This window comes from Pezoporus occidentalis, unplaced genomic scaffold, assembly GCF_034315485.1.
Source record: "Pezoporus occidentalis ecotype Australia unplaced genomic scaffold, CSIRO_AGI_Poc_V1 ctg10, whole genome shotgun sequence".
Classification (NCBI taxonomy): Eukaryota; Metazoa; Chordata; class Aves; order Psittaciformes; family Psittacidae; genus Pezoporus; species Pezoporus occidentalis.
The window spans coordinates 11,088,452-11,109,996 of NW_026912779.1; the positions used below are offsets into that span (position 1 = coordinate 11,088,452).

Consider the following 21,545-nt stretch of genomic DNA (forward strand, 5'->3'; position numbering starts at 1 on the left):
ATTTTTGTGAAACATTGTGAAGGCTTAATACAATAATAAAAAGAGAGGGAGAATTTGGTCTGTTGCTACATTACTGTGCCAGGAAATAATCCTTCCTCCCTGACCAGTTCTTTGGCTGTTCAGGCATGGTATGATGTAGTTTTATTTTTTTAACAATGACTTTATTTAGATTATCCTTCTAACTAATGGCTTTGGCATGCTTTAAAAAGACACTTAAAGAAGAGGATCTTGTTGCAGTGTTCCAGTCTTGGCTAAACTTATAGGCTGCGAGGAGTATTTTTATTTGTATTTTTATTTTAAAAAAATAAGAGATTCTTCATTTGTTCCATAGTAAAAACCATCTTTGTAGCATGTTGAGTTTGTAAGCAGTTATCTGAAAGGCTGAAGTTTTGTCAAAGGATGCAGTTGTCTGTATGCTGGAGCTGGTTTAGATTATTCTCTGCATTTCTGGTCAGAAAGAGATTCCGTGTTGCTTCTGATTAACAAGAAAGATTTTCTTACGAGCTTTGATTTCAGTTGGCTGCCACTTCACTGAGAGTTGTTATTTGTAATATTTCAATGCCCTTTGTATTAGGTCTTCTGCTATTTTTGCTTAACTTTTTTATTGGGGACCTTTATTTTTGCAGGTAAAGACAGGTCTTGCTGTTTCAGTGTGTGCAGCTATAGTGCTATTGTTTTGGGGGTAGGGATTGCAGCCTTTCTTTTTCTTTTTTTGTCAGAATTTTATATTTTAAGTAGACTTCTTTATCAAAAGTTACGGAATAAGCCCCATGCCACAACTTTGGGAAACACTGATATTTAAATCTGTTCATAAAGAATGGGTAACATGAGGATGTTAGGATGGAAATTACATTTACTGTGATTGTATTAACCTTTTCATTTTGCTGAATGTGGGGGGGTGACCTGGAAAGACAGGTCTGAATATAAAAAGAAGCTCAGGAATTCCTGAACACTTCAATGTTAAGCTCAATCTTGTTCTTAAAAAGACCTGCAACAACTAATACATGCTTACTCCCACAGCTGGACTTTTGCAAACCCCAGTGCAGCAAATATGAGCATGCTTAGCTTTAATACCAGAAACAGTAAGAAATAACTCTTCATTGCAAAACTGGGAACATGCAGTTATTCCCAGAAGTGGTGCTTTGCTCCACAGGTGCTGAGCAATAACTCACGGTTCTTGTTGGGTGAGTTTCAGGACTGCAGCTTTGTGTCAACATTTGTGCTCTTGTATTTTGGCTGTGATGCTTGTATCCTTCTCAAGTAATTAAAAAAAAAAATATTTCTAATATGAGGTAGTTACTGTAACTTCATTAGATTTTAAAATATAATTAAAATTATATAGCTGTGCATCTAATGTTACCAGTTCTTTCCCACCATGTTATTAAACTGTGCTTTCAAATTAAACAGCTTAAGTCACAGATTGGTTTTAAAGTGTAGACTGTTTTTAGAAGACAGTTTTTTTGTGTTTGCCTATTTTTCTTTCTTTTCTCTGCATTATAATGCAGTGCCCCCTTTCTAATAAGTAAAAAAAACCTCAGCTTGAATGTGGTTACTAAAAGGAAAATGCCAAGAACATTATTGGAGCTGATGCACTCCTTGTGTTATGTTTCATAGAATTGATAGCATTTCAGAGTTGTTTGGTGCTGCTGACCTCACATGTTTTTGTCCTAACAATCATGTTTACAGACAAGGGATAAGTATTATAAAAGAGAGACTACAGGAGGGCGAGCTTGTGACAGTGCTGTATTTATTTATGTAGTTCAGAGTTTATTTTGGGGACATGTAATTCACACACTTCCATCGGAGAAATGCTGAAAGTACAGAATGGCGTAAGAGTTTTGAAGTGCTTAAGTACATCAGTGGCTGCAAAGCCAGAGAAAGTCTTTCTTTCATGTTTAGATAATATACATTACTTCTATAGCTACTTCTACAACTAAGTTGCTGAAGGGAGACTGAGCATGCTTGGAAAACTTGTTTTCAAAATTCCAAATGTCTGCCACTAAGTTGCATGGAGGCAATACATGCTGCTGAAGGGAGCAACTTGCCTATTAGTTGTCTCAGCAGATCAGCTTGACAGACTCACAGACTTTGTTTCACTCGTCTGACACTTCATAAACTCATTCTGGTTGTTCAGTATCAATTTGCCATACCAGTAGTTCTTTAGTTTATTTAGCATGTCTGTTGTATTGTTAATTACTTGTATGGGCTTCCTTAAGTGTGCTTTTGTACTTTGGATTTGCATTGGTTCAGGAGCTTGAATGTGGTCAGACATCTCTGCTGAGCCTGGGTAGTAACCTCGTAACGCGTGCCAGCTGGTTGCCTATGACTCTTCATGCCCTTTGCAGTGTGTTGCCCTTTGCGTGCTGCTTTTCTGCTCCACAAACGGGTGATGCGAAACATCCTTAAGCAGGACATTAACTAATGACAAGCAGCAAACTGAATGCGAGCAGGACGTGTACAAACCTTCCTGAATGCGTGTGGAACGAGCCACCACTGTGCTCAGGATGAGCAGCTGTTAGTAATTGAGTAAAATGTTCATAAACAATGTCAGTCCTGAGAGGGCTGCTCTACCCCTAAACCTTGCAAAGCCTACCTCTGAAGAGCCAGATTTCTTGGAATGAATCAGTCTGCACTGAACAGCTGACTAAAAAAGGGCAAGTGAAACAGCTCCTTCATCCTTAATTATTACTTTGCTATGCTAGAAAAACAGGATTTAAGGTTTCTCTGGTACCCAGAGGTGGACTTGAAGATAACCAAACAGTAGTCTATTGGTAGGGTGTTGGGAGTGCACACCATGAGTTAAAGTGGAAACTTCTCAACCTCTATCAGGATTCAGAAGGATAGAAGTCTGTATTATATTAACCAGTCACTTTGGTTAATAAATAAGTGCATGCTGTAAATCATGTGAAATTGATTTCGAAACTGTGTAAAGTACTGCTGTGTTCTGAATAGTCTGGTGCTATTTAAAAATTGCTTAGTCTTGGTGCTGTCAGACCTGTGACTATATGCTCTTTTCAGTATATTTCCCCAAAAGTGTTTCCTATTTCCTGAATGGAAAAAGTTTTCTTTGAGAGAAAATGAATAGTTCTTTACTGCTTAAAGCCTGCCCCTCAATGCATGCAGGTACAAAGTGCAAAGCCAGGGTAATTGCTAGAAGTGAGTTTGCAAGTATTAAAGATAATTTTGTATTTATCTTTGCATCTCAGAGAAATGCCTGAAATGGGAAAGAGATGTAGATTTTTCTTGTGCATGTGCCAATACAAATGTAGCCCAATCTGCGAATGCTGAACTACACTTGGTTTGAGGCTTCTTCAGTTAATTTTGAAATACGAGCTGTACCTCCAGGGAACCAGTCGAGCCAATATGCAGCTTTAAGCATGTAGGGTTTTTAGAAGAAATTATTGAGCTATTTTGCTTAAGAATATTATGTGGGAAAGAAGTTTAGCATGCATTGGATGAGGAGAAATAAGTTGAAGACATGTCCCCAAACCTCAGTTTTAGGAATCTTATAAATTTCTAGGCCAAATCTTGAAGGTTTGTATTCACACCGACTTTGGATCAAGAAAGAACATGAATATTTTTGTCTTCAGGAGCACTTTCCTCACTAGTAGAATTACTAAGAGCCAAATAACTGCCTTGCTAATGTAATTTCATTAAGGGTCGATGGTGCAGCTTATCATTAAAAATGCAAGGGCAGGCCATAAAACTCACAGCTGAACATTTTAATGCTGCCTAGCATTGAGTGCACAGTTTGAAAGCATTCTGACACAGTGACCATTGGGATCCCCATACTCCACCAATTTAACATTAATTCTGTCTTCATATGCTATGTTTTTGTCTGGTTTTGCTTTCCTCAGTGGCATACTCTGAGAGGAGAGAAAGCCATACAGATTCTGGAGATCATGGCTGTTTTTAACACAAACCTGCCCCTATCTTGGTACAAAAATACCTTTTGGTGTGTTTCAAAAATGTATCTTACATGACCCACACACTTGAAAGTATTTTTCCATTGGCGTTCTTCTGGTTGTAACTGAAGAGCAGACTAACTTAAGAGTTGCCATTTTCAGCTAGGTACTTTGTTATTTCAAGGTAACATTTTTTTTTCTGTATGCATAGCAAATTGGGAACTAGTGAAACCTTGAAAGCATCCAACTGTAAGTCAAATGTTAAATGTAATGATTTCCTTAGCTCTTAATTAAAACTGGACCACATGGTCAGACCAAAGTCTCTTGGGTCCCTGTAGAAGTAGTATAGCTCCATATCCATGGTTGAGGTATTCTATCCTTGGCTTTTTGTGTGAGAATGTATTTGGCACAATAATGCCAAAAGTCACATGTGGCAAAGCCAAGAGTACCTAGCAGCTCCCTCCTGTACCTGTAAACAAGAAACTGCATTCTTGTCTCAACCAAGGAGAGTAAAATTTAGGGAAGTCATTCCTAGCCCTGAATTTGTACTACTCTTTATAGAATCATAGAATAGTTTGTGTTGGAAGGGACCTTCAAAGGGCACCTAGTTCCAGCCCCCATGCAATGAGCAGGACATCTTCAACTAGATCATCTTTGGGAATGACCTTTATGTTGCTGAGTGTTAGTGTCTATGCAGAGGTAAAGTGCAACTGCTGGTTTATTTTTATAAGCAGCAAACCTCTTATCCAAATTGGATTAAAGTGTAGGAAGTATTGCTCCTCTCTAGATATGCTAAATCATGTATTGCCCATGGGATTATAAAGAAAAGATATAATTGAATACCATGGGATTCTCTTTCTCTTAGCAGTAACAAAGTGGAAATAGGCAAGTGATCTAACATGAAGAGGTGGGGGAGATAGTTGAACTTTGTCCTGCCTAAATTGCTGGCTGTAGGAGGCAATGAACATGGAAGGTTTAAGTGTGCAAAAAAAGTTTGGCTTCTGTTTATGTATAAATACAAGTTGTATTAGCATGAAAGCTGGTTCTTTAAGAGAGAGCTTTTAATGTATCTGGAGGTATTTCAGTGTACCTGTATTAGAAACTTGCTGCTTATGCAAAGTAATCAGTTCTTGTTCTCTTGGGTTGTTACCTAAAGTAACCTTTGTTCTGTACTGGAGCTTATACAACACTATTTAAAATATTCCCCAAAAGACGTGCTTGAATGTCATAAATATTTGTTATTAATATATATTAACTTATGTATAGGGCTGTAATATATACTATCAGGCCACTATAAAAACCTGACACTTGACTTGCAGAGAGCAGGCAGACCTCTGACAGGTATCCCACAGTATGTAGGTCATATGCTTTTATATGTAAATGCTGGAGGTGATATGTTTAGAAAGGGACAGGTTTTGTACCTTATATGAAGACTATCCAAAGTTTGAAGTGAGGAGGAACATAGTAAGATAGTGCATTTATTAGTGACTTAGAAGATATTCAGGTGTGAACTATAGAATTGGAACATTCACATGCAGAGGTGAAGAGAGCAGTGTAGAGGTTATCCAGCGCTTTTTTTATTGGAATTGCAAATAAACTACAGTCGAAATGGTGAGTGTTGAGAGTGTAGTAACAGCGTGGTGCAGAATTTAGGATAAAGCAGAGGGAAACTCTATTGGATAAACTTGGCTTTTGTGCTTCATGACTTCTCTGAGTAAGAAGCTACTTGCCTTATTTTAAGATAGCCATTTGTGTGATGTGGGAGTTGAATTGAAACGGTACTGAACAGTATTAAAACTGTCTCTCTTAAGATATCTTTTTGCCTAGGATGTGAGGGTGTGGAGGACAGGAGCCAACCACTTAGAGTTGAATTACTATAACTGAATAGTTTTTCTGTCCTTTTTTTGCTTGTCTATGTGTAATGTTTTCATGACTGAAAGTGAAGCAAAGATGTGTTACTACTAGAGACTGTTCTAACTTTGAAGAAGTCCATGGCCAAACGACCTAGGTTTGTGGGAACGAGAACTTTCAGGTAATGCAGGTTCAGCTAGTTCTGCTAGAAGGTACCTTAAAAGTTTTGCAAGCAGGAAAACTACATCTTAGAAATTCATTCAAATTGGGCCTCCCTTTCTTTATTTAGGGGAAACCATAATACCTGAAGCTCAGTGAGTCAGGAGTTGTGCTGTTCAAATAACACAGAAATACAGCTAAACAGTTCTTTGAGGAAGTAAGTGCTGGTGTGTAGCCTAGGTTAATTGAACTTGCAGATACGGTATTTGGCATGCAGAGTTTTCAAGATCCAAAAATGTTCCTGGAGAACTTAAAAATAAGAAATAAACCCTTTCACAATAGCTGTTTCCAGGTACCAGGGAAACTCAAGTTTACTGTCTTGGAAGGAAGCCTGGTGCAACTACATCTGCATGTTTCTGACTGAGCAGATGGCTTCCATCAGCTTGACCTTTTGGGAAAGGAGTGTGTTTTCTTCAGATTGATGCCTTACCTATCAACCTTTCAGTCTCGGGTTTTTCTGAATCCAGCATGTCTGATGCTTCAGGCTGTTCTTGAGAAGCCAGGCGAAGGACCATCTGTCCTGCTTTTGCCTGGGATAGAGTTAATTTTCTTCCTACTAGCTGCTACAGTGCTGTGTTTTTTTGAATGTAGCCTTTATTTAATGTTGATAACACACTTGTATTTTAGATGTTGCTCAGTAGCACTTACCCTGATCAAGGACTTTTCAGTCTCTCGTGCTCTGCCAGTGACAGGGGCACAAGAAGCCAGGAGAGAGCAAAGACAGGACACCTGACGCAAACTATCCAAAGGGTATTCCATACCACAGCACATCATGCTCAGTATATAAACTGGAGGGAGTTGGCTGGAGGGCACTGATTGCTGCACGGGGATGGAATGGGCATTGATCAGTGGGTGCATCACTTGTCTTTTTTGAGTTTTATTTCTCTCTTTTTCTGTTGTTTCCCTTTTCATAACAATTATTACTATATTAGTATTATGTCTTTATTTCAGCTATTGTTCTTATCTCAACCCATAGGTTTTATCTTTTTTTTTCTGGCTCTCCTTCCCATCCCACCAGGGGAAGAGAATTGTGTGAGCAGCTGTGTGGTACTTAGTTGCTAGCTGGGGTTAAACCATGACACACCATCTTAAGAGCAGTTTAATTCCCAAATGTCTTGGGCAAGGATTGCTGTGAATAGAGTTCTGTAGTGCCAGTGCTGAGCTGCTTACTGGGACACATCTCTCTTGTGAAGCTGTTGTAAAGCATAGGGTATGCTTTGGGTCTCACTCTTCAAGTTTTAATCAGCCCAAACAATCTTTGGTGTGGCTACAGCAAGCTCTTTGCAGTCATTTTTGCCAATGGTTTTATTTTAAGTGAATGCTGAATCAGTCATAGGGAGGCTGTGAACAAACATGAAGCTCCTGACTGGTCTGCAAGACTGCTTGTCATCTACATTTGTCCAGCATTCAGTATCTTTTTCCTATTTCGTTAGGGAATGAGCATCTTGAGAGGCTGTTTCGTACTTAAAGCTCCCAGTCTCTTGCAATTATAACTTGATATCTGGGCAGCCAACTCCTGTTTTGAGCATTATGTTGGACTAAATGACCTCTTGAATTACCCTGTGATTCTGTCAAGTCGCTTATGAGGAAAGGGGTTGACTCAATCTCTTGGCAACATGCAAGCACATAAGAGTTGGTAGTCCTGCTGCCCTGTAAGTATTTCTGTATTCCTGCTTGAGATTCCTTCAGCTCATGTAAGGTTAACTTTGAAGTACGTTCTCAGTCCAAGGATCAGGAATTTTGCATGCACTCTTCTTGATGGGGTCTGTCCCCTAGGAAGTTGAAAATACTTAGCTGGTACAGTGCTGTAATCCACATGTGCCTACTAAAGCAGAGATCAAACTGAAGACAGAGGGCCAGTTGGTTGTTTTTTTTTTTCCAGTCTGCAGGATGGGGTATGCATTGATGTTAACATGCTGTCCTTGAGTAGAAGAAAGGCTTCCCTATTGTACCCAAGATGCAAGCACACAGAGATCCGAGGGTGGAATAGGGCTCTGTAAGAAATGCTCATTAGGTTTGTCTAATAGCAGAGTATGACTTGTCATGGGAAATGCCTCTGCAGTGTGATGATTTGTTGCCTCTGTAACTAGGCTACTGCAGCTTCAGAGACAAATTGCTCCACAGTTGCCTAAGGATCAGCATGGCTGTTGGATGACAGACATCTTAGAGTTGGCAAATCCGTCTGAAGGAGAATTTGCTGTGCCTTAAGAACATGAGGTTCTACTTGTGTCTTTTACTCAGCTGCCCTGCAAAGCTAGTAAGCCTCTCCCACCCCTTCCAGAAGTGGTCTGTTTGGAAGAGCTCATAAAGTACCATCTACCCTTCATGTTACAGAAACTTGAGATGCAGAAAAAAGTTCTTCTCTGAAAGCTGTTAGCAAACAAAGGTCCATTGTTATAGCTCGGCCCTTACAAGAGTTTTCTTACTTCTTGCCACAAGGCACCACACAGTAGTGCAGGGGATTAAGTCATTTCCTTCCCTCCTCCTCTTCCTGCAGATTATTTGATTAGCATTTCTATTGTATACTCTAAATAACATGTTCCTGGCTTTAGGCTGCTTTCCCCCCCACCCCTCAATCTCTTTAAAACACTGTAGTATGACTTTATTAACTGTATAACTCAGGAGCTCCTTGAACAGAGATTACATGTGACATAACACAGTGAAAGATTAATGGGGAGGGCAAGTCAGTAATCTTCCTTCTTCTCCCCCTTAGCACCTGGATTAGACTTCTGGAAACCCCCTAATATGTTCATGCGTTGCAACTCATGAAATATTTGTCTTTTTTGGCTTTCATTGGCTTTGATCAGAATTCAGCCATTGACTGTATGGGAAATAGTGAAGGTGGTGTATAGTGCATGCTCAGCCTTCAGTATCAAGTGTACAAATATATTTCCCCCTTGGGACCGTTACAGATCCTCGTCTTCCATGTTTTCACTCTTTCTTCGCAGTGTTTCCTTTACTCTGCACTCCTCAGCACCCTCTTGTGCAGCTATTTCAAGCACTTCTGTGTGTGGTTTTTATTGTGCTCCCTGCCTATTTTGGTAAATAAAGTTATCAACAGACATGTTTAAAATGTCCATCTCAAATTCAGCAGTAATATACTGATGAGGTTACCTCTAGGATGGGGAGCTTGTCATTCAGGCTTCTCAGCTGCCTGCATGCTAGAGGACATAGCATTGCCCTTTGCCCGTATCTGCAAAGCAGTCTTTTTAATTGATACAGCTAGAAATGCATTCCTCTTCAAAGCCTGTTTTGAATGTCATGTGAAATCACGTAATTATATCAAACTGTACAGCATCTGCTCTGAGTCAGATAGAAGAACATGACGATACAGCCCTTTATTTCTCTAACAACTTCAAGGAAAGAACCTCCCCTGCAGTTAAGCATCACTTCATGAAATTAGCAGCGATATCTTGAGCTACAGATTTCATTGTTTTAGTCTGGCATGGTTGGCAGCATCTCTGCTCCAGGAAAAATCAGATATCTTGCCTAGTGACAGCATGCTTGAGGCGTTTGCTTCCAGTCCTCAAGGCAGAGCACTTTGTGGAGTGGAAATCATTGTCCCTTTCTTTCACTATGAGGAAGGTTTAATGCTGACACAAGAACAGATGAGTAGAACATGGCTGTGAGTAAACACATGCAGAGAACCAAAATGGTTCAAATTCTGCAGGTTCAGAGGCACTGTGGCTAGGGGCAAAATAAACCCTCAAAAACCTGCTTTAGGATGGGGCATGATTAGTTGTGACAAGGGCATTATGTGGTATATTTTTCTGACGGCAGAAGGCTGTGCTCCAGAGTACTGTGGGTCACCAACATGAAGGGAGGTTGGATGCAGAGATAAGGACTGTTATCTGCATGAGGCTGGGTTGGGCAGTAGAAGGCATACCTACCTGCAGTTGTTTACTCTGTAGGTTCTGGCACAGGTTGCCCAGAGAAGCTGTGGCTGCCCCATCCCTGGTAGTGTTCCAAGGCCAGGTTGGATGGGGCTTGGAGCATCCTGGTCTAGTGGAAGGTGTCCCTGCCTGTATCAGGGCATTGGATCTAAATGAGCTTTAAGGTCCCTTCCAAATCTAATCATTCTATGATTCTTACATGGCTGCAGCATAAAGTAAGCCGCAAGTTTATCAACCTGGACTCTGAGCAGTGACATCTGTAACATGAGAAAATAAAGGAACTCTAGCAGCAAATTGGTGTTGAGTTCTGCTTTTCAGAATGAACACTTTTGAAAGTACAGTACAACTCAAGTGTTACAGCTTGTGTGAGAAAAGTAATGCAACTTAGAAGTGGTCATGCCAGTGTAACTTATCACTACAGCTAAATACCTGAATACAGAGCACCTTTTGTACTCTCATTGCCCTATCTGTGTGTTAAGTGATACTAATACAGTCCTGATGTGTGTGAAGCTTTTTTGTTTGAAAAGCAAACCGCATAACCAAACCCTTATCCCTGATTAAGCAGTATTAAAGCTGCCAACATTGTATAGGCCAGGACAAAGTATAAAATACTTGAAGGTGATGGGGCAGGTGGAGTTGGATGACTCTTCCACACCAGTAAAAAGTGCCGTTTTAAGGTTCTGCAAGTTACAAGTGGAAAAGCTAGATTGATCAATGTGCCGATAGTGTGAGGCTGCTGATTTGTGGCAGGGAGGAGGGCTCAACTTTAATCTCAAAATGTGGCTTGATGAGTCTTTGGCTTTATGGATGAGATGGATTCAGAAGGTTCCCATCCCTCTCACTTGCATTGCTCTAGTGGGTTTACAGAATAAACCCACAAACAAATGAGCAACATGATTTGGGTTAAAATAGTTGGGGTTTGTGTGTTGTTTTGGTTTTTCCCTAAACCCTTTATCAGTTTAGTAATCTGATAGCCGTGACAATGACCAAATCTCTGTATGAAATAGCCAGAAGAAGAGTAGGAAAAAGGGAGCCCCTGTACATCAGTTTCTCCAAGCACTTCTCAGTGTTCAGCAGCTATAGCTCAGTCACTTCTGTGGAACAAAGTGATATCTTTATGGTTAGGAATCTATGACAGGAGCAGGGAGAAAAGAGTCTTTGAGCCTATGTATAATTTTATTATCCAGAATATCCTATGGCAAAGTGTGCTGCAGTTTTTCAGGTAGGTGACAAGATCCTGAATGAGGACATCTTTATTGTATTACTTAGGGGAAGTTTGATGCAGAGTACAGGTTGAGGAGAGATAAAAACGTGTATGTTGACTGTGTTCTCAGCAGTGAAGCTGACTTACGTGGAGTTGCAGCTTACACTGTGTTATGGCATTATGAACAAAAACCTTGCTCCACAGTGCTTAGCTTTGAGCGCTGCCAGCTGATGTGGCTGCCCCTTCCTGCCTTTGGTTCTGCTGGTGCTACTGCATGGCTATGCTGTGAGCTGAACTGGAAAATGCATCCTGCTGGAAAACAGCCAAGCAGGTAAACCAGCTTTTAAAAACATGGACAAATCAGGGACACCAGTCCATAAAGTTGTGCTTGAATAATGGAGGTGGCAAGCCAAGGAAGGAGCAGCAGGAGCAGTAGTCACCTATAGAACTTGGAAATGCCAGTTGTCAACCTGCGTATACGTTGCTTGATCCAGCATAACCACACGCACCTTCTTGGACCACTACAACTGTGATGTAATGCTTGATGTAAAGGTTAAGCTACTGTGTTGTATCATGCTTGCATGATCAGTTCTAAAAGGCAGTAACTTAGAAGCTGTGGCAACTTGATCACTTTTTTATGGCTCAGACATTTAAATTATCCCACCCACTGGTCTGATGCAGTGATTTTTGATGTTAGTGGAGTAAGAAATGAGCTCAGAGCCTGGTCTGGCACATACAGATTTGCCTCTCTAAATGTGCATCCTACAGGAATGAGCTGTAGCAGGATCGTTGGCTATGGGAGTCCAGTATGCAGAGGTGGTGTCTGCAGGTGTATCATGTGCCCATTTCTATGGCGTTAGTGAAAACAGGGATAGCAATGCCTGAAGAATTTGTGCTGGTTTAATTCTCACTGCATTAAGAAATCACTTTTTGTGTGGGAGGTGAGGAAAGCAAGTTGGGCTAATAAATGATGATTATTAAAAATAAAAGAAGAATGAAGGTATCGCATGCATGGGTACAGTTATGTAAGGGAAGCGGAGAAGGAAATAGATTGATGTTTCTCAGAGAACCTCATCTACAGAGCTGTCGGGAAATTGGGCTGCAGGATCATTCTCAACACACCCTCCACTTCCTTTTTTCCTTTTTGGGGCCAGAGATGGAGAATTTATGGAGCGGGGAGCAGGATGCAGGCTCTGACTCCAGCCAATGGTGCGTGGCACAGTGGTGTTTACCTAGCTTACGCAAGGCAGAGCCAGCCCCTCTTTAGTCAGAAGGCACTACCCACAGCTTAAGTAAAAGCACACAGAGCAGAGGCACTCAGTCTGGCAGTTGCTGGGATTTAAAGGAGTTGGTGGATTTCGGCTGGTTTTAAACGAGATCGAAGGGGTGGCTTTTTTCCTTCTCCACTGACAAGCTGGAGGGACAAAAAGATACTGGTAAGTGCTCTGCATGCCATCATTTTCCCCTTCTAGTGTTGCTTTGTTTCAGCCTCTTTTCTGAAAGCTTGCTCGGTTGCAGTGTTTTTCAGTGAGAAGCTGAAAGATAGTTCAGTGATGTGGTCGAAAGGGAATCAGAGCACAGGCAGTGTGTCTGCAGGCTGCTCTTCCATCTAAAATGGGAAGATACATTCAAAATGCACAGTATAATAAATGCTTCATGTTCGTAAGAAGTGTTAGTTGCTTCTCGTGTTTTAGGGTGGAGAGCATGATGCCTTGAAGCCATCACCATTGCCTAACAAAATCATACCAAGGGGAATTTCTCATAGAGCCGTTAAACATTTGGGTTGCCTAAACAAAAAAAAAACAAAAAGGCTTTACATGTAATTGTAATTCCCTATTTTTGCAATATGATGTAGTATGCTATGTGAAAAGGCTTTAGTGTAATACAAACACCTATTTAGCTGCTGCTTTGGTACAGAAACTGCCTCATCAGGAAGTCGGAGGCTTGTGAAAAGCAAAACGGTAACATTCAGATGTGTAGAACAAGAAGTCATTGTGGTTTTCTGCAGGCACAGGGTCCTCGGCTGTGTGTTCTAGTTCAGGTGCATCTGACAGCAGATCTCCCTGGCCTCAGTCATCAAAGCATAAAAAGCTCCATCTATTTGTGTAATGGCCCTTTCAAAAATAAAATGCCTCTGTTTCGGTATAAACTCTTCGTCTGTGTGTGGAAGTTGTGCTTCTGTCAATGGCTTGCAATGAAAGTTGAGGCTGCTTATTTTTAAGGTAATACTGTGTAATTTGTCTGAAGGCAGTAAAGAGGGTAATTTGAAAGGAATCCTGACTGCAAAGTTCTCAGTATCAGACCTGTACTTTCGCCACATTGTACCAGTATTGTACAAAGGGGTTTTTTTTTGGTTTTCCTACTTGTACTTTTGCAAGGCACTCTCTGAAGACACAAATAGGTGTTCATTAGCCCATAGCACTGCCTAATGTTCTTGCATGCCTTTGTTGTATTGTTTTAAGGCTTCATGCATCACAGGCTATATAAATAATCTTGTAATCTGAGCATGGAATCAAAAGTGTCCCTTTTTAACAAAACGTACAGTTTGTAGTAACCTCCAAAGTGTGAGAACAGCCAAAAACCCATGCAGAAAGCTGCGTATCAATCTTGAGCAGCTTGTGTGAGTAACTTCTCACGGCTAGTTCAGCCAATGGAGCAAGTACAACCTGTAGGGTTTGGCTCTCGTGCTGCAGGGGTGGCAAACGGAGGAGCTGTGCCTTGTGCGCGGCTGTGCGCATCGTCATTGGTACTACCTGAAAGCTGACGTGGAGGACATGGGTGGTTAAGGGGGTGTAGGCTGCATGTAAATGTAGCTCTGTAACTGGTGAAGAACTTTCTCAGCTAATTAAGGTTAGAGATAATATTGCAGTGACAGTTTTAAAATAGACACCTTGTGCTAAAAGACAAATGTTTTCAGCTTCCCACATGCGGTCTGAATTACATCATGTATAATCTGTAGGAGGCTATCGTGGTTTCCTCGGGGGAGGATCAGCTGTTACTTTCTGTAACTGAAAAAAAATGCTGGATTTCATTATTTTTTTTCCAGGGGAATATTTTCAGAATTGATTTTTGTCAGTCTGTCGGAGTGGATCATTACATGTTACGTAAATCTTCCAGGTATAATACACCCAGCCACCTTCTCAACCCATCAACAGCAGTTCACAATAGCAGGACTGAAGTTAGCAGAGGTCTGATTGAAATCAGGCCCCTGTGCTTAGGTGGTTTTTTCCCATGTTCTGAACAAGAAATGCTATTTTTGAGTACTGTCAGAAAGAAGAGATTTTCATATAGGTGCCTATAATAGAAGTCTTGTTCTAAAACACTTCCCTTGCTCATTGAATGAGGTTGCTTGTCCTCGTAGCACTGTTCCTGACTTTCCTAGAATTGTGGAGAACTGCTCAGGCTTGCTTCTGGGGCTGAAACAATTTGAAGCAGGACACTGGATGTTTCAGGCTGAAGCTGCTGTTTCTTAGACTGGAAGAAGTTAGCTGTAGGTTTGCTCCTGTGTGTCAAGTTAATGCCCCTTTGAAAGTTATCTACAGGCAGTGTGCTGTTTTTTTGGTGTGTGTGCTGTGACTGTTGCATGACTTGTTTCCAGGATGACCAGCCTACTAATGACAAATGTGCATGGTAAAAAGATGCTTTCGTTCTGTTCATGAGAATGAAAACCCCCTTTACTGAGACCTTACAGATGTTCTCAAGGCACAGCAGCAGATAGTTGTTTGCATTATTTCATGCTTGGTATCCTGTGCAGGAGGGACTGTTTGCTCATTTCTGATCTTGGCTTTGTTGTCTTATTTTTGATGTTTTCATATCATAAGACAGTCTTGTGTGTATAGTGGATGACTAAGCTTATTCAGAGGTTATAAAAGAAAAGACGAGCAGTATATACTAAGGAAAGAATAAGCTATACAAAAGCAAAAGGCTAGGCTGATTTTCCACACTCCCAAGACTGTTTTTGTGTGTGTGTGTGTGTGTGTGTGTGTGTGTACTGAAAAACTCCCTATTCTAGAAAGGAGAAAATGGTCTAATTTCCTTAGAAAGGTTAAGCAGGGCTACTGATCTGAAGTGACAATGCAATTTGAACACGTAACATCTTAATCCCTGTGCCTTTCCTGTACGTCTGCAGTGAAGGATGTAAGCTGTAGACAGAATCTGTCTAATCTCAAAAGTGGAATATAAAACCTGCAGACTTAAAGTGCCAGGTATGTATGAAGGAAAACTGAGCTTGTTTTTAACTGGAAACTGGGAGCAGTGTGGGAGCTATGGTTGATAAACAAATGCTCTTCTGCATCCTCTTTTACCCAGGTGATCACTTCAGTAAAACATATTTTAATAAAAGCTTCCAGAAAGATTGTTTGAAAAACAGTTAAAGGAGAGTAACTTTCCAGTGGTGATTCAACCATTATGTAGAAGGAAGTGATTTCTCAATCTTTTGTCTTAGCTTTCAGAAACAATAGTGATGCAAGGAGCTGATGCCTTGTTGCTGGCACCAGTGGACATCAGCAGTAACATCATTGGTATTGCTTGTGAAATCTGGCAACCTGGACTTGATGGGCACTCATAATCAAACAAGAAGTTGTTCTGCTGGGAATTACTTTGTTGGGGGGTTTGGTTTGGTTTTCTTCTTTTACTATTTATTGCCTCTTCTTTCTTTCATGCTTGTAAATATCTTCATCTTGACAGACTATGCACAGATCCTTTGTGTCTTAAAGTGACTTTAACTTTGGTATTCTGTTCCTTTAAATCTGTAAGTTAAGACTTTGCCTTTAAAAGGATGAGACTTAACCATAGAAAACAATATGCAGCACTGAAATACTGTGCCTGTGTTCAGAGGAATCTGGCTTCTGATCTTACAGCTGCAAGATTGCTGAGTGGAAACTGGAGTGCTAAAGAGCTTAAATGTGTAAATCGATGGTGGCAAACTTGGGTCCTGCTTGGTTTTTTTGTCACGTAACTGCACTATTCAATGTGACTTCTTTGTTTGAAGAGCAGTATGGGGTTTTAAATCAAAATGAAGGTATAGACAGTAATATGTAAATCTCATGGAGGATAAGGATGAAATTTTGTTTCATTGGTAATAGAGCTGTGGTGTATATTTCAGTTGCTTGATAAAATTGTGTTGATAAAATGGCATTCTTAGAATAATTGAGCTTGTGAGGTTTTCTGGTCCTGCTCCCTACTCAAAGTTGGGCTGGACTGCCTTAGGTCAGGGTGTTCAGAGCCATGTGCAGCTGAGGTCTGAATATCTCCAAGGATGGAGATCTCATCACGGCTCTGGATTGTTTTCTCTCTAATAGCTAATCAGGATTTTCTGTGTTGTAGCTTGTTTGTTGCCTCTCATCTTGTCACCGAATACCTGTCAGAAGGAGCAGATTTTGTCTGTATCCTCCCTGATCTAACACAGAATTGCAGAGGGAAGAGCTGGGTATGAGAACTGCAAGGATAGCAATTGGAGAACTACAAATAACAAATTGTATAAAAAATACAAACATCAGTAAACAAGCTGTCTTGTGCTTTATTTCCAAAAGACAAAAAAATTCCAAACCTTTGAATATGTAGATACAGAGAATAAAGATAATATTATAAAAATGGGGGGGAAATGCCATTTTTGCATCTGAATCAGCATATTTTTATTTTAATATACTCATTGACAGAGGACTCCTTTTTATACTGTGAAAGTGGGTTTTTAATGCAGTATTTTAGAAAAGGGCTAGTCTGGCACTAGCTACAGTTGCTAGCAGCCTATAATGCTGGCTCTGTGTTTAGAAAATGATGGTAATTTATTACAAAGAGACTTTTATTCTAGTATTTTTAGCTCACAGCCGAGTGTTTAATGAATCTCTGCTTGGGCTCATTGAATTCATGTTCTCTCCTCCCCCTGGCCCATTTTAACCATTAAGGTACTGCTATTCTTGCTGCAATTCCAAAAGCTGTGCTTGATCTACTGAATAGTGAGCTCACTCACAAGGTGCTATGCCTTAGCACAAACAAGCCCTGAAGATTTTATGTAGAAGCCACCAAAGACTAGTTGTGTATGAGTCTCAAGAGCCAGAAAGGCAGCTGAATACTTGAGGGTGGCTGGTAAGCTAAAGATGGTAATTCAAAACCAACCAAAATTGATTCCCTCTCTGTCCCTCACTGAAAACGGCATGTTCAGCAAAAGTGGGCAGGCTCTCAAACTCTTCCATCTACTCTGAAGTGTGGTTTGTGAGGTCTTCCTGGAGAATAGTCTGCCTCTAGGTTCAGACTCTAGTGTTTGAATGTGACAGGAGGGAGTACATTGATATGGCTTTTCCTTCTTTTCTTCTATTCACCTTGAATGATGGAATTCAAGATGCAATCAGAAATTTGTGGCTTGCTTTCTGCCATAGCAGTCTTTTGCCTTCTGTGACTCAAGTGAATATTGAAGAGCCAGAAGGCTTGTAAGAAACTGGATTTCCACTCCTAAACAAATACTTTTTTTCAGTTTAGATGTCACCTCTTCTCCCCAGAGTAGTTGTGGGTCAAAGTCTCATCCCTGGGAAGTGTCCAAGGCCAGGTTGGATGGAGCTTTGAGCAACCTGTCTACTGGAAGGTGTCAGTGCCTGTGGCACTGACAGGGGCTTGAAACCGGATGAGCTTTAAGGTCCCTTCCAACCCAATCATTCTATGATAACACAACTGTGACACACAGTATTGTACAGGTTACCTTCACTGAACTTTCTCCCATTTCAAGAGGAACTGTTTAAGAATAAAAAGGTATTGTTTAGAAATGAGTTCTACTTGTTGCAGTTGCCTGTTTTTGAGACTGAAAGACACTAACCGGTCCCCATTGTGGTTTTGTGCTAACCTCTTTCCCAACCATGCAATGCCTTTTCAAAACTTTTTTTTTCTTTCCTGTGTGTAAGTTGCTTTACTCACACTATCTTTTCAATTGTAGAATACAGGACTGTGCACAAGCAGAGGTTTTGGGGCTTTGGTCTCTTCTCTGTAGCAGAAGCCAAGCTCTTGACCTGAAATTTGCCACTGTTGTGTGATTTTGGAAGAATGTTGAATGGGCAGGATCTTGTCATTAACAGCTTACTCCTTATTACAGTTGAAGGTGGTTCTTGGAGGAGTTTAGAACAGTCTATTGTTCAGAGCCTACTCCAGTGAAGCCTCATTGGAAGAATATAATTAATCTTTGTTATTTCTGGGATTTAAATAAGTCCTTCTTTGGGGGACAGCGCATCAGGCAGATCATAGTGGGTGAGAAGTGGCGTGTACATTGCACTGATTAGGTTGTTTCTTCAGGGTGCTGAATTTGGTATGTGCTTGGGCTGAAGTTAACTGGGTGTTAGGAGCTGTGAAAGTGGTGTGTGCAGTTCATAAATGTTGAGATATAGTAAAAAAAATCAAGTTCAAATATTCAAGCCATGCTTTTGCAAATTTACAAGCAAGATGTTTTACTAAGGATAGCTCTAGATTTCTTAACTCTTGAACCTTCCTTAAGTCAAATAAGTAGTAAGCTTCCATCATATGTGCTGGTCCCAAAATAAACTTGGCTGGTTTTCATTAAACATGAAACAAAACATGTGTTAAGGGGGAGTTAGATGTTGGATGCTTTTCCTTATACTAAGATTTTCTAGTTACCTTCTTGCATTGCTGAAGTCTGTTGCTTGGAACTGTTTGCCCCTCTTATGGTTTCTGCTCACTTATCTCTTCAGAGGAGGTTAGTGGCCACCTGGTCAGGTAACTCTTTAAAGCAGAGTCTCCTTTAACTGTTCATGTATAATTACTTTTAATGAGAGTCAGAAGCTGGCTCTGACTGGGATATGTATTTTTTCAGCTTCCCATGAAGTTGTTGTTTTGGGTGAACAGAGGAGAAGTTACACCAAACCTTCTCGTGTACTAATGGCAAAAGTTAAAAGTTATTTTTAATGCTTGCCTTCCCACCCTCTGGAAATGAATGAGGGAGGTGTTACAAACACCACAGTGTTAGGTGGATACTATTCAAATCTTTTTGTACCCTGTCATGGTATTTCCTAGTCCTGTACCATTTCCTAATGGGTGGTGCAATAGATTTCATATAAGTATTTCTTCCGAATTGTTTAATGTCAATTCGAAAGCCAACCATTATGTAGTCTAGCAAAGAACTGTCCACTGTCCCACACGACATCCTTGTCTCTAAATTGGAGCGACATCAATTTGATGGATGGACCACTCCGTGGATAAAGAACTGGCTGGATGGCCGCACACAAAGAGTTGTGGTCAATGGCTCAATGTCCAGCTAGAGACCCAGTAACGAGTGGTGTCCCTCAGGGATCGGTGTTGGCACCGGTCTTGTTCAACATCGTCGTCGCTGACATGGACAGTGGGATTGAGTGCGCCCTCAGCAAGTTTGCTGATGACACCAAGCTGTGTGGTTCAGTTGATAGGCTGGAGGGAAGGAATGCCATCCAGAGGGACCTTGACACACTTGTGAGGTGGGCTGATGCCAACCTCATGAAGTTTAACCATGCCAAGTGCAAGGTCCTACACCTGGGTCGGAGCAATCCCAGGCACAGCTACAGGTTGGGCAGAGAAGAGATTCAGAGCAGCCCTGTGGAGAAGGACTTGGGGGTGTTGGTTGATGAGAAAATGAACATGAGCCGGCTTCAGTGTGCGCTTGCAGCCCAGAAAGCCAACTGTATCCTGGGCCGCATCCAAAGCAGCGTGACCAGCAGGTCGAAGGAGGTGATCCTGCCCCTCTGCTCTGCTCTTGTGAGACCTCACTTGGAGTATTGTGTGCAGTTCTGGTGTCCTCAACATAAAAAGGACATGGAACTGTTGGAACAAGTCCCGAGGAGGCCATGAGGATGATCAGGGGACTGGAGCACCTCCCGTATGAAGACAGGCTGAGGAAGCTGGGGCTGTTCAGCCTGGAGAAGAGAAGGCTGCGTGGAGACCTCATAGCAGCCTTCCAGTATCTGAAGGGGGCCTATAGGGATGCTGGAGAGGGACTCTTCATTAGGGACTGTAGTGACAGGACAAGGGGTAACGGGTTAAAACTTAAACAGGGGAAGTTTAGGTTGGATATAAGAAGGAAATTTTTTCTTGTTAGGGTGGTGATGCACTGGAATGGGTTGCCCAGGGAGGTTGTGAATGCTCCATCCCTGGCAGTGTTCAAGACCAGGTTGGATGAGGCCTTGGGTGATATGGTTTAGTGTGAGGTTCCAACACGGCAGGGGTGTTGGAACTTGCTGATCTTAAGGTCCTTTCCAACCCTAACGATTCTGTGATTCTAAATGTGAAGCATTGCATGCAAAATGCAATGGCCAAGACAAAATTAGTTGTATGTGGAGAAGACTGAATTGCAGGGGAGGCTGCTGAGGAGGTCAGTATTCAAGTAGGGAATAGGTTAATCAGTTGGGGAGGAGATGAAAACATGAGGAGCTGTTTTTAGAAGATACATAATAAGTATATAAGCAACTATGATGCAAGAGGATTATTTTAAAATAAAGCAAGAAGAGAAATGCTGAAGGTGATAGTCTTCAAAGGCACATGGTTTCAGGAAATTGCTGGTGTGGTACTACAAGGTGGGGTTGTGATGCCAGAAGGGAAGAAAGACCAGAGGTGGCCATAGCAAACATTAAAATGGTGACCGCAGTGTAGGGGGGCTGCATTTATCAGCGATAATCTCCACTTTGATGTGTTATGACTTACTGGCATGATAGGAATTTGAGGTCACATTTTCATATTATAAGCTTGCTTTAAATTCTTCATTTTAGAATGAAGAATTTAAAGAATGAAAACACCTTGGGCTCAAACTACAACAGTAAGAACCCTCACCATAGCAGTTACATTACTGCTACCCTTGGGTCAGCAGTCTAGAAATGCTTTGGAGCAAACTACACTGCTTTGCTCTCTCCTGTGTGACCGATGGGGACTGTTGGATCAGTATAAGGCACTTTCTGCACCAGCTAAATGATGGATACCCTGAGGCTTGAACGAGGATAGAGCCCAGTGAAAATGCACACTGCTTCCTATGCAACAAAACCATATCGGTGTAACTGTTGTGTTGACAGGACAGAAACTTCGCAGTAGTGTTGTGCAGATTGGGTCTATTACAACACGCTCACACATTTAGCAGTGGGTTAGGATACCGTTGTGATAACGTCATATGTGTGCTAACCACAGAGGCAGTCTTCAGCTAACTTCTTGTTTGAAGCGCTGTGAAATCCACAGTACCCAGACTTGAGAACAAAGGAGAAGAGATCTGGAAAATAATGACAACTGAAAAGGAAAAGAAAGGTTTTGATATAGCCCCCATGGTTGTGTTCTGCAGGCATTACAGCAGAAGTCTGTAGGACAGCAAGATGTCTTTGCATGTGCTTATGTGAAGCCCTCCCACATATATGGGATGGCATGTAAGAAAACATGAAGGAGCGTTCTGCATTTTCAGAGAGCACTGTGAGCTGATTGCAGGTGGGGAATCGGCAAATCCATGCTGAGTAAGAAATAGGTACATTG

General features: G+C 41.3%; 1 protein-coding gene across 4 annotated transcripts in view; it reads left to right on the plus strand.

Annotated features, from left to right (window-relative positions):
* PELI1 (pellino E3 ubiquitin protein ligase 1) overlaps positions 1–21,545 on the plus strand; it is a 46,054-nt gene that overhangs the window by 14,422 nt on the left and 10,087 nt on the right. The window contains exon 1 of one of the 4 annotated variants that reach the window (XM_062611843.1): positions 12,351–12,508. The exons of the other annotated variants lie outside the window; for them this stretch is intronic. The gene's annotated coding sequence lies outside the window, so the exon portion shown is untranslated. Of the gene's footprint in view, positions 1–12,350; positions 12,509–21,545 lie in introns of those variants that run through there. 4 annotated transcript variants of the gene reach the window in all.